Raw genomic sequence first — 11898 nt, forward strand, 5'->3', positions numbered from 1 at the left:
ACCACACAGATGAACAAGTGGGGAAAGGGGCACTGAAAGTGCCTGCTATATACAGTCACACTCCGACAATTACTCAAACCGCCTCACTCCCAGCCCAAGAACCCGCTTTCAAGGGGACATGAAAGGAACACCCCGGAGGTGAGAGCCAGGAAATCGGGAGAGGTGCTTTTCCCGGCATGCTCTGCAGCACACTGAGGGGCGCCAGACGTATCCCGGCGTGCATCGGGGAGCGCCCAAGGGCGATGGTTCCCGGCTCCTGGAGAGGCACGCGAAGTTAAACCGGTAGGTGTGAGCTTACTTAGTTTTGAGACCCGGCTTTTTCGTTTCCCTTTATGACTGTAACCCCAAAGCGGCAAAAAAAGAGGTTCTCTAACTACCCTCCCTTTCCGCGTGCGAATGACTTTCGGCGCCGCTTCGAGCACGGTGCCAGGTGATTAGCGGTTAGGGGCGGGCCTGACATGAACACGTGACCAAACCTGGCAGCCAATGACTAGCCGGGTGGTCCGGCAGCGCGAGGATTCCGGGACCCGTGAGCGGAGCGGCGCGTGGGCCCGTTCCGGTCGGCCCCGGCAGGTACGCGCAGGCGCCTTGGTTGCCACGCGCCCCGTTCGTCCCCACGCGCCCAGTGGCGTGTACTTGGCGCGAGGTGTTAAGAGCCTGTTTGGGTGTTTTTGTTGGGGGGGGAAGGGGAAAATGGGGGGGGCAGGGGCGTCACGTGGACGCCGCAGCCAATCGCAGGCTGAGGCGCACCCACAGCTTTCCCCGGCGCCCCGGGGTGCGACGTGTTCAGTGAGGTTCGGCCCAGCCCTCACTGTCTGAGCGCTCTTTCGAAGCGCGTGTGCGGCCTGTAAAATCTGGCCACGGGTTTTCGTAGCGTCCTGCCCCGCTGTGAGCACGGACGACAAGTTCTCGGCAAAATGGCTGCTGGAAAGAGTCGCCTAGCAGGGGGAGCGCTGAGGCCGCGTGAAGGTCACATGACGAGGTTGGCAGCGCGTGCTGCTGGCGCGGGGAAGGGGGAGGGTGGTAGGGGAGAGGCGTGGCTAGTCACGTGCCGTCGACTGCGCCGACTTGTGGTTTTCTCTAGTGTCCTTGCTGCGGCGTGATCCGTCTGCTTTTGCTCCTCCCACCTCGAAGCGTGGCAGTCGTCGGCGAGAGGCTCTATGGTGTGGTGGAATGAGCTGTGGTCTGGGAATTAAGAGGACCTGGGGTATAGGCCTTTGGCTACTTCTGTAATGAGCAAGTCCTGTTGCCACTCCCGGCCTCCATTTTCTCATTTCTGTGTAAGATTTTTTTTAAGGCCTCCCTATGGTATGTGACCTCTACCTAATCCCAGTGTCATGCAGATAACAAGAATTAATAAGGAACGAAATGAGACAGGCCCGTGTCCCCACAAGAAAAAAGAAATCCACACTGTATCTCTCCTATCATTACAGTGATGTGGAAAACCTGGAGATAATTTCTTATAGTATTCTGGGCATATCTGTCCGTATTTATCAATTGCATTTATATTCTGCCTATCCACTCTGTCGTTTGAAAAGTATTCTGGCTTTTAGAGGGCCAGTCTCTGTGTATCCTGAAAAGAAGTCAAGAGTTAAGTAGTATTGTCTATTAACTGTGGAGCTGGGGGAACAAGTAGTTAGAAGAGATTTGCTGATGCTCCATAAGGCTGTGAGTAGAAGGACCTAGAAGTCGTCCTCTCCACTGGGTGGGACAATATTTGTAAAATTTTTGAGGCTTCCTTGCCGCCGACCTTTGACGTTTTTCATGGTGTTCTGCTCCCAGCTCCAGCCCTTCATTTTGTCAAGGAATAGGGCTTTAGTGAAATGAAGCAGGCATCTATTGTGTATTTTTCATATCACTGCTTATGTTTTGTGTGCTACCCTTTGATGTATCTTAAAGGGCCTTTGAATTTTGTGGGAGCACAATCTGGAAAACATTTTTTGAGTAAGCATTGTAACAATAGTTACCACTTTTGAACAATTATAACGTTAAAATCTTTCTAGCTTAGTATTTTGTATGTCTTAATTCATTTAGTTAACAAACTTATGAGGTTAGTACTTTTATCTCCATTTTACCAAAGAGGAAAATAGATTAAGTAACTTGCTCACGCGGCTGATAATTTCACGTAATTCCAACCATAATGCCTTTGCAAATTTGACAGAACGATTCCAAAGATCATTTGGAAGAATGAATCTGTAAAGTAAGAAAAGTTTTGAAAGAGTAAAGTGTGTGTGTGTGGGGGGAACTTGTACTAGTGAATATATAAAGAAAGCTATGATAATCAAAACAATTAGTAGTAACTTTGGAATAGACAGAGCAGTGGTACAGAATAAAAAATTTAGAAATACTTAAAGGTATTTAGTATTATACAGGTGGTTTTTCACATTAGTTGAGAGAGAATTTCAAAATTGTGTTGGAACAATTGGCTGTTTGAAAAATAATAATAAAATGGAATCCTACCTTAAACTGTAAGTAAAATAAAATCCAAGTGAATTAAATAGTTAAATATAAAATGTGAAGTCAGCAGGCACCTGGCTCGCTCATTTGGTTGCCACTCTTGAACTCGGGGTTGTAAATTAAAGCCCCGCATTGGGCATAGAGATTATTTAAAAATAAAATCTTTTAAATGTCAAGTCAGAAAATAACCACTTTAAAAAAAATGGGTAAACATTTTTCCAGTCTTGAAATGGGATGAGCTGTTCTAAGCATGACTGTAAAGGCAGAATCCATAAAGGCAGATATTGTTTGAATTACTGCATAAAAAAAGTGTAATTGGCAAAAACATTATAAAGTTAAAGACATTTATTCGCTCAGTATTTAATATATTTATTGAGTGCTTACTATGTGCCAGGCAGTTTTTCAGGTGTAGGGTATCCAGTGATGAGCAATGCCAGGCAGATTGTGGGGGAAAAATTTTGCACCATGTGTTGGACTTAAAAATTTAATTGCTTTAATATCTAGTAGATGGGCTAAAGATATGTGAATAGGTAGATCACATAGGGAAATAAAAATAACCAATAAAGATACAGATTCATTATTTTTTACTTATAATCAAGTAACACAAAGCAACCCCCCACTCCCCAGTCTGGCACTTTTGCATATACATAATAAAGTGTTAATATTGTATTGGCATAGGAGTGAGGAAATTAGCATGCTCATACACTGCTGTTAGTGGATATTTATATGGGAACATCCTTCTTGAAGGGTATTTTGGCTGTATTGAAAGCATTCAAAATCTGTATGCCCCTTGATTCAGCAGCTTTTCTTTGTAAGGCACTAATTGGTAAGTTTGGAAAGATGTTTATTAAAGAGTTGTTTTTGTAGTATTTTTTTATAATAGTTAAAACTTGGAAAAACTTAAGTGTTAAATAGGCAGTTGGTTAAATATGGTACTTAGATCGATGTTAATACCTTGTAGTTAGTAGACATAATGTAGATTTCTACTAATTACTTGGAAAGCTTATATATTTTGTTAGGTAAAATGTGTAGGAATATTGCATTTTTTGTAGGACTGTACGTATATGTGTCTAAAAGTCTAAAATTTACATAAAAGTCCAAAATGGTATACATTAAATGTAAACTAATGGTGATTTTATTTGAGTGGTAGGGTTTTTGGATGAATTTAAAAAACAAGCATTATTTTTTTTTTTTTTTTGCCCATCCCTGATGCTTTTATTTGTGCTTTTTTTTAAGTATTTTTTTTTTAAAGATTTTATTTATTTGACAGAGAGAACACAAGCAGAGGGAGAGAGAGGGAGAAGCAGGCTCCCTGCTGAGCAAGGAGCCCGATGTGGGACTTGATCCCAGGACCCTGGGATCATGACCCGGGCCGAAGGCAGCCGCTTAACCGACTGAGCCACCCAGGCGTCCCTAACTCTTTTTTTTAAATTGTTATGTTAATCACCATACATTACATCATTAGTTTTTGATGTGTTCCATTATTAAAAAACAAGCATTATTTTTTAGAACAGTTTTAGATTTATAGAAAAACTGCAAAGATGGTATAATAGAGTTCCCAACACCCAGTTTTCTGTATTAACGTCTTATGTTAGTATGGTATATGTATTATAAAGAATGAACCAATAAATACTGATACATTATTATTATTTTTTAAAGATTTTATTTATTTGAGAGAGAGAAAGAGAGATAGAGAGCACGAGAGGGAAGAGGGTCAGAGGGAGAAGCAGACTCCCTGCTGAGCAGGGAGCCCGATGTAGGACTCGATCCTGGGACTCCAGGATCATGACCTGAGCTGAAGGCAGTCGCTTAACCAACTGAGCCACCCAGGCGCCCCTGATACATTATTATTAACTAAAGTCCACAGTATAATCAGATTTCTTTAGTTTTTATCTAATGTCCTTTTTCTTTTCTTTTTTTTAAAGATTTTTATTTATTTGATAGCACAAGCAGGGGTAGCAGCAGGCAGAGGGAGAAGCAGGCTCCCGGCCGAGCAGGGAGCCCAATGCGGGACTCAATCCCAGGACCCTGGGATCATGACCTGAGCGGAAGGCAGACGCCCAGCCAACTGAGCCACCCAGGCACTCCTAATGTCCTTTTTTAATTCCAGGATTCCATCCAGGATACCACAATACTTTTTTTTTTTTTAACGTACTAGTGCTTTATTTTTATTTTTTTTTAAGTTTTTATTTAAATTCCAGTTAGTTGGGGTGCCTGGCTGGCTCTTTTGGCAGAACATGCAACTCTCGATCTTGGGGTTGTGAGTTTGAGCCCCGCATTGGGTGTAGAGATTACTTAAAAATAAAACTTAAAAGAAATACCATTTAGTTGACATGCAGTGTAATATTTGTTTCAGGTGTATAATGTAATGATTCAACACTTCCATGTATCACCTGAAGCTCATCACAAGTGCACTCCTTAATCCCCATAATTTATCCTCATCCCTTCGCCTACCTCCCTCCTGGTATCCATCAGCTTGTTCTCTGTAGTTAGGAGTTTGTTTCTTGGTTTGCCTGCTTCTCTATCCCCCCCCACCGCCCCAACCCCCTTTGCTCATTTGTTTTGTTTCCTTTTTTTCCTTAATATTTACTTAAGTAATCTCTATATCCAGTGTGAGGCTCAAACTCAACCCAAGATCAAGAGTCGCATGTTCCACAGACTGAGCCAGCCAGGCACCCCTCACTTGTTTCTTAAATTCCACATATGAGTGAAATCATATGGTATTTGTCTTTCTCTGGCTTATTCCACTTAGTATTCTACTCTCTAGCTCCATCCATGCTGTTGCAAATGGCAAGATTTCATTCTTTTTTTATGACTGATATCCCATCTTCTTTATCCATTTATCAGTTGATGGATCCTTGGGCTGTTTCCATGATTTGGCTATTGTAGATAATGCTGTTACACTAATGCTCTATTAAAGGGTGAAATTCCAGGGAAGAAGGTGTGAGGGAGGAAAAGGCAGTGAGGTAGGGAAAAAGTGAAAACAAATAAGGGATGTATTATCAAGATGGCCATAGCTTCATTGCAAACAAAGCTGATTGCTTGATCTTCCAAGGCATCTCCAGAGAGTTCATATGAAGCTATTGCCTTTCAGAACTGTCTATTACGCAGCCACAATACTTTTGGTAATTATGTCCCTTTGGGAACTTCTTGGTTATAATAATTCCTCAGACTTTTTTGGCATATGAAAATTTATTATGTCAGGTTTTCACCATCAAAACTTATGGTCTTGGTCTTTCCTTCTTGCCTTTGTGTAAGGCCAAAAGAGAGACACTGGCTACTTTGACAACCTTAAAGTGAACTCCAGGAATGTCACTGACAGCATGACCTTTACAACCAAATCCAACAACTAGAGCCTCATCATTTTCCTGAATAAAATTCAAACAACCCTCATTGGGTACAAAGACTGATTTTTTTTTGCCATTCTTGATCAACTGGACCCTGACATACTTCCTGATGGCAAAATTTGGCTGTTTGGCTTCAACCCCTACTTTTTCCAGCAGTTTCCTTTGCCTGGGAAACGCCTCCCAAAGGGTTGGCCTTAAGGGCTGTGCCTAAATGAGCTTTCTTGTACTGTTTATCATGTCACTTCCAATCTTAGTCGGTGGCTACAGAACTTCTTGCAGTACGAAGACTGCAGCGCTTGCTCATCCTGCCAGTGCCACGCACCTGACAAAAGAGAGCTCAGACTTTATTTTTGATAACCTTGACAGTTTTGAGGAATACTGGTCAGTATTTTGTAACGTCCCTCAGTTGAGATTTGATATTTTTCTCATTAGTGGACTGGGGCTAACCCCAGTATATACTATCAACATGACTTGTTGCTCTTGGTGTTGACCTTCATGACCTGCCTGTGAATTTGTTTTTTATTTTTATTTTTTTTTAAAGATTTTATTTATTTGAGAGAGAGAATGAGAGAGAGAGCACATGAGAAGGGGAGGGTCAGAGGGAGAAGCAGACTCCCAGACTCCCTGCCGAGCAGGGAGCCCGATGCGGGACTTGATCCAGGGACTCCAGGATCGTGACCTGAGCTGAAGGCAGTCATTTAACCAACTGAGCCACCCAGGTGCCCTGAATTTGTTTTTTAAATGTTTACTTTTCTATGGTTTTCTTTTTCTGTACTTTTTATTTTTTCTTTACTTAAAAAACCCAGGGATGCCTGGGTGGCTCAGTTGGTTAAGTGTCTGCCTTCGGCTCGGGTCATGATCCCTGGGTCCTAGGATCGAGCCCCGCATCGGGCTCCTTGCTCAGTGGGGAGCCTGCTTCTCCCTCTGCCTGCTGCTCCCCTGCTCCCTCTGCTTCTGTTCTTTCTCCCTGATAAATAAATAAATAAAATCTTAAAAAACAAACAACCCAAACTTGTGTTACAAGCAGTATAAAAAATATTGGTTACAACTTTCTTGGCATGTCTGTCCATCTTTATCAATAGCATTTATGATAAGCAGTACATTGAAAATTCTGATAATATAGAAAGGATAGTGGACGTTATAGTCAAAGAAAAACAACTGGACAAGTTGCTGACAAGGCTAATTGTAGAAAGGAATTAAAGGCATTAGTATAGTATAGCTTGTTTTAACAGTCTTTAAACTGCTTAGTTCTCTGTTCTAGGAAGAAAAGCCTGGTAATCATGAATTAGATATAAATCCAAAAGTAGGGAAGCAAATTCAGTTACGCACAACAGGATAAAAATATAAATAAGGTAGATTAGGCCAATTAGGTAAATTTGTTCATTCAAAAACAAACAATTAATGAGCCCTATTGAATGCTAGGTATTATACCAGGGCTCGGGATTGAGCAGTGATTAAAACAAAGTCCCTGCTCTCATGGAATTTACACTCTAGTAAATAGACAATAAACTAATAAACAATATGATTTCAGGTATTGTCTAAGGGCTGTGAAGAAAATAGTATGAGAGGATAGTGAGTGGTGTGGTGGGTTTGGTGGTTCTTTTAGATAGGTTGTCGGGTGAAGTTTCTCTGAGGTAACTCTTGAGCATAAAGAGACCTGAATGATAAGGAGCGTGCCAGGCCAACAAGGTGCATTTCAAGTGGTGAGAGAGAGTGCTAATGCAAAGTCTCTGGGGTGAAAATCAGTTTGCAATTTTCAAGGAAGTGTAAAAAGGCTGGTGTGCTATAGTTTGGAGATTGCTGGGGTAATAACTGGAAGTGTTAGGAAATGATACTGGGTAGTTGGTGGTCTCAGATGGTATAGAGTCTGGTAGACCGGAAGGGCTTTGGATTTCATTCTAAGTGTGATGGGATTCATTGGACAGTTTTATGAAGAAAAATGATAGTCAAATTTGTGTTTTATTTTTTAATTTATTTTTTAAATTTATGTTTTAAAAAGATCACTTTGCTGTAGAGACAAGAGGGGCTGTAGGAGACCATTTAGGAAGTCACTGGAATGATAAGAAGTATGGCAGCTTGGATCAGGGAGGCAGTGATGGAGGCAGTGAGAAAGGATCTGATTCAGGGTATATTTTGAAGGTAGAACCAATAGAGTTTGCTGATAGCTTAGTTGGAGGTGAGAGAAAAAGGGAATCAAAGATGATGATAAGGTTTTTAGCTAGAGCAACTGGTGCCACGTACAGAGATGAAAACTGGAATAGGTAGTTTGGGATTTAAAATGAAGAGTTTTATTTTTATTTATTTTTAAAGATTTATTTACTTATTTTTAGAGAGAGAGAGAGTGGGAAGGGAGGGGCAGAAGGAGGGATTCTCAAACAGACTCCCCACTGAGTGTGTGGGGGGGCGCTTGGGGGAGAGGGAAGAGAGAGCATCTTTCTTTTTTCTTTTTTTTTTTTAAGAGAGAGCATCTTAAGCAGGCTTGATCTCAATGACCCTGAGGTCATCACCTGAGCCGAAATCAAGAGTCAGATGCTTAACCAACCGAGTCCCCCAGGTGCCCCTAAAATGAAGAGTTTCATTGGATAATGTTGAGTTTGAGATATCACTAAATATCTAGGAATAACCATTGAGTTAGCAGTTGACTGTTTAAGTCTGGAGCTCAGAGAAAAGGTTAGAGCTGTGAGTATAATATACATTTGGGATATCATCAATACGTAGTGTTTTATTTTATTTATTTTTAGAACATTTTAAGATTATTTAATATAGTAAAATAAAACAATTATTTCATCACTCCATGAAGTCAAAAGAATTAACTATTTGAGCATTTCAAAATGAGTCAAAAGGTCAATCCAGTTTAATCAATTTTTTTTAAAAAAGATTTTATTTATTTATTTGACAGAGAGAGAGACACAGCGAGAGAGGAAATACAAGCAGGGCGAGGGGCAGAGGGAGAAGCAGGCCTCCCGCCGAGCAGGGAGCCCAATGTAGGGCTCCATCCTGGGACCCTGGGATCATGACCTGAGCCGCAGGCAGACACTTAATGACTGAGCCACCCAGGTGCCCCAATCAGCAGTTCTTAAACAGAAACATTTTACAAATTCCTCCTTTATAGTGATTAGCTTCATTAGTTTGAAGCTTTGTATACACACACACACACCCCTAGGTTTACATACATAATTCATATATAATTTATATGAATTCATACATATATAATGCATGTATACTTATTTATTTATTTATTATTTTATTGTTATGTTAATCACCATACATTGCATCATTAGTTTTTGATGTAGTGTTCCATGATTCATTGTTTGCGTGTAACACCCAGTGCTCCATTCAGTACGTGCCCTCTTAAATACCCATCACCAGGCTAACCCATCTCCCCACCCAATACGTACTGTTTTAAAACCATGGGTCGGGTAAGGTCATGCAGGAAGTAAAGAGGGAGAGGGCCAGTGACTGAGCCCTGAGACTCAGTTGAAAGCATGGACAGAGGAATAGGTTACACTTAGATTTCTTTTGTATCTGCATCAGCACAGTATTTACAGAGCTGTGTCTATATGGTGTAATATGAAATCATGCCTTTGAGATGATTTTAATATGACCTAGACTCTTTCTGTTAGGTGAACTGATTCTTCAGGTTTTTGTCAAGATTTCCTCAAGATTTCCACTTTGTGTCCATTACCTGGGGGCATAAATTCCAACTCTCATAGCTTTCATACCAGACCCATCATTGTCTAACTCTATCCTACCTCTTTCTCCTCTGTCTGCCATGCCCAGTGTGCTGTTTGTGTATAGCTCTGCATTTGCCAGGAATATTCTTTCTCCCCTTTTTCTTGCTCTTTGCCTCAAACTCCTACTCAAGTCTTCAATGTCCAGCTTAGATTTGGTAGTAATTTCCCCAAATTTCCACGGGTAGAAGTTGGTTCCTCACTGCATGGTACTTCTTCGGCTCTGTTGGTAGTACTTTAATTTATAGCAGAATACAAAATCAGTTGATATTTTGACTGGTTTTCTTTTTCTTTTTTTTTTTAAAGATTTTTTTAATTTATTAATTTGACAGAGAGAGACACAGCAAGAGAGGGAACACAAGCAGAGGGAGGGGGAGAGGGAGAAGCAGGCTTCCTGCTGAGCAGGGAGCCCGATGTGGGACTCGATTCCAGGACCCTGGGATCCTGACCTGAGCTGAGGGCAGATGCTTAACGACTGAGCCACCCAGGCGCCCTTGACTGGTTTTCTTATTCATTTGTTTCTCCAGTGCTTAGCATGTGGTAGATGTTCAATCATAATGCTTTGAAAAAGTTTAGAAGTTTTATTTTGGCATTTTGGCAGAGTAAATAATTACAGCTAGATCTTACACAATCATATGGACTGGTAGCTGAGATTTTTAGGACCTTTTTAATGGTGAATTTTTGGTTTTAATGATATACATTGTGATAGAATTTAGCTAGTACAAAGTTTAATGAAATGATGTCAGTGAGGGGTCTTAGTTCAGAGACATTTGAGGAATGTTTTAATCTCTAGGACTGAATAATGGTCATTTCTTTGGAGGCAAGCTATTATAATAGATTGTTCTTCACTTGCCTACTTTTCCACCCACCTTCTCAGTAGTCGGGAATTCTATTTTAACATTAGATGTGTACTTTGAACTCTTTGCTGGAGAAGAAACCTAATGTAATAAATCCAGTAGAGTCAGCAGTACTCGCCCCAGGAGTGTCCTTTAAATTGTTGGGTAGAGGGAGGCTTAATGCTGTGAATAGTAGGTGTGAGGGTTTCAGTCTGTGAGCTCAAAGTAGGGTTAATTATCAATTGTAAGCATGTATTGAGCACCTACCATATATGGGCACTGTATGAGGTGCTGTGGGGGACACACAAAAGAAATAAAAGACATGGTTCCCTGCACATGAATCCCTGACAGTTTAGTGGAAGAACTGAAACAGAACATTAAAAAAGAATTTAACCTTAACAAGCGGTGTATCATTAAGTGCAAAGTACTGTGGTATAAATCAAGGACTTTGCATTTCTCTAAACACATAATTATATTCTCAGGGTATATGTAGTCTTGCATCAGTTTTCAACATTTTGACTTAATTTTCAAGCTCTGCATTTTCACCTATCTTTTAACACTTTTAGTTTCATTAAGATACTGATTTGGCTATTTGTTCAATGTGATGAAAGCTCTATGTAGCAAGCCGTGCCAGTACTTGCATTCAAATATTTTATTCTTTCATGTCTATAAAGCAAATATGTAATTTGAAAAGGTAGAATGTCATATATCCTTTGCAAGTGTGACAGAGGCATGCTTTCATAGTTTTGCTGTGTGTAGGTTTTCCTAGACGTTTCTACCCACGGGTGGGGGAGAAAAGTATAGAACATATAAGACAAATGTGTGCATATTGAATAGGAATTTAAAAATACTGAGTTTTGTGTTTGGGTTATAAAAGCAGCTTTATAATTCAGATTTGAAGATTTGAAAAACATGGATAAGCACAAAGAAGGAGATAAAAATTTTTTTTTAAGATTTTTTTTTTTAAAGATTTTATTTATTTGAGAGAGAGAGAATGAGAGATAGAGAGCACGAGAGGGAAGAGGGTCAGAGGGAGAAGCAGACTCCCTGCCGAGCAGGAAGCCTGATGTGGGACTCGACCCCGGGACTCCAGGATCATGACCTGAGCCGAAGGCAGTCGCTTAACCAATTGAGCCACCCAGGTGCCCCATTTTTTTAAGATTTTAAGTAATTTTTACACCCATCATGGGGCTTGAATTCACAACCCTGATCAAGAGTTGCATGGTCGGGGCTCCTGGGTGGCTCAGTTGTTAAGCGTCTGCCTTCCGCTCAGGTCATGATCTCAGGATCCTGGGATCGAGCCCCACATCGGGCTCCCTGCTCCGCGGGAGGCCTGCTTCTCCCTCTCCCACTCCCCTTGCTTGTGTTCCCTCTCTTGTTGTGTCTGTCTCTGTCAGATAAATAAATACAATCTTTTTTTTTTTTTTTTTAAAGATTGTATTTATTTATTCATGAGAGACAGAGAGAGAGAGAGAGAGAGAGAAGCAGAGGGAGAAACAGGCTCCCAAGGAGCAGGAAGCCCGATGC

General features: G+C 41.0%; 1 protein-coding gene across 2 annotated transcripts in view; it reads left to right on the top strand.

The window, feature by feature from the left end:
- Positions 1–261: 261 nt before the first annotated feature.
- MGA (MAX dimerization protein MGA) overlaps positions 262–11898 on the top strand; it is a 162626-nt gene continuing 150989 nt past the window's right edge. Inside the window, exon 1 of one of the 2 annotated variants that reach the window (XM_073876839.1) lies at positions 262–282. The gene's annotated coding sequence lies outside the window, so the exon portion shown is untranslated. Of the gene's footprint in view, positions 283–476; positions 574–11898 lie in introns of those variants that run through there. The other variant, XM_073876837.1, reaches the window with a different exon arrangement.

This window comes from Callorhinus ursinus, unplaced genomic scaffold (assembly GCF_003265705.2).
Source record: "Callorhinus ursinus isolate GAN/ISIS: 27379988/994484 unplaced genomic scaffold, GSC_fseal_2.0 scaffold25, whole genome shotgun sequence".
Classification (NCBI taxonomy): domain Eukaryota; kingdom Metazoa; phylum Chordata; class Mammalia; order Carnivora; family Otariidae; genus Callorhinus; species Callorhinus ursinus.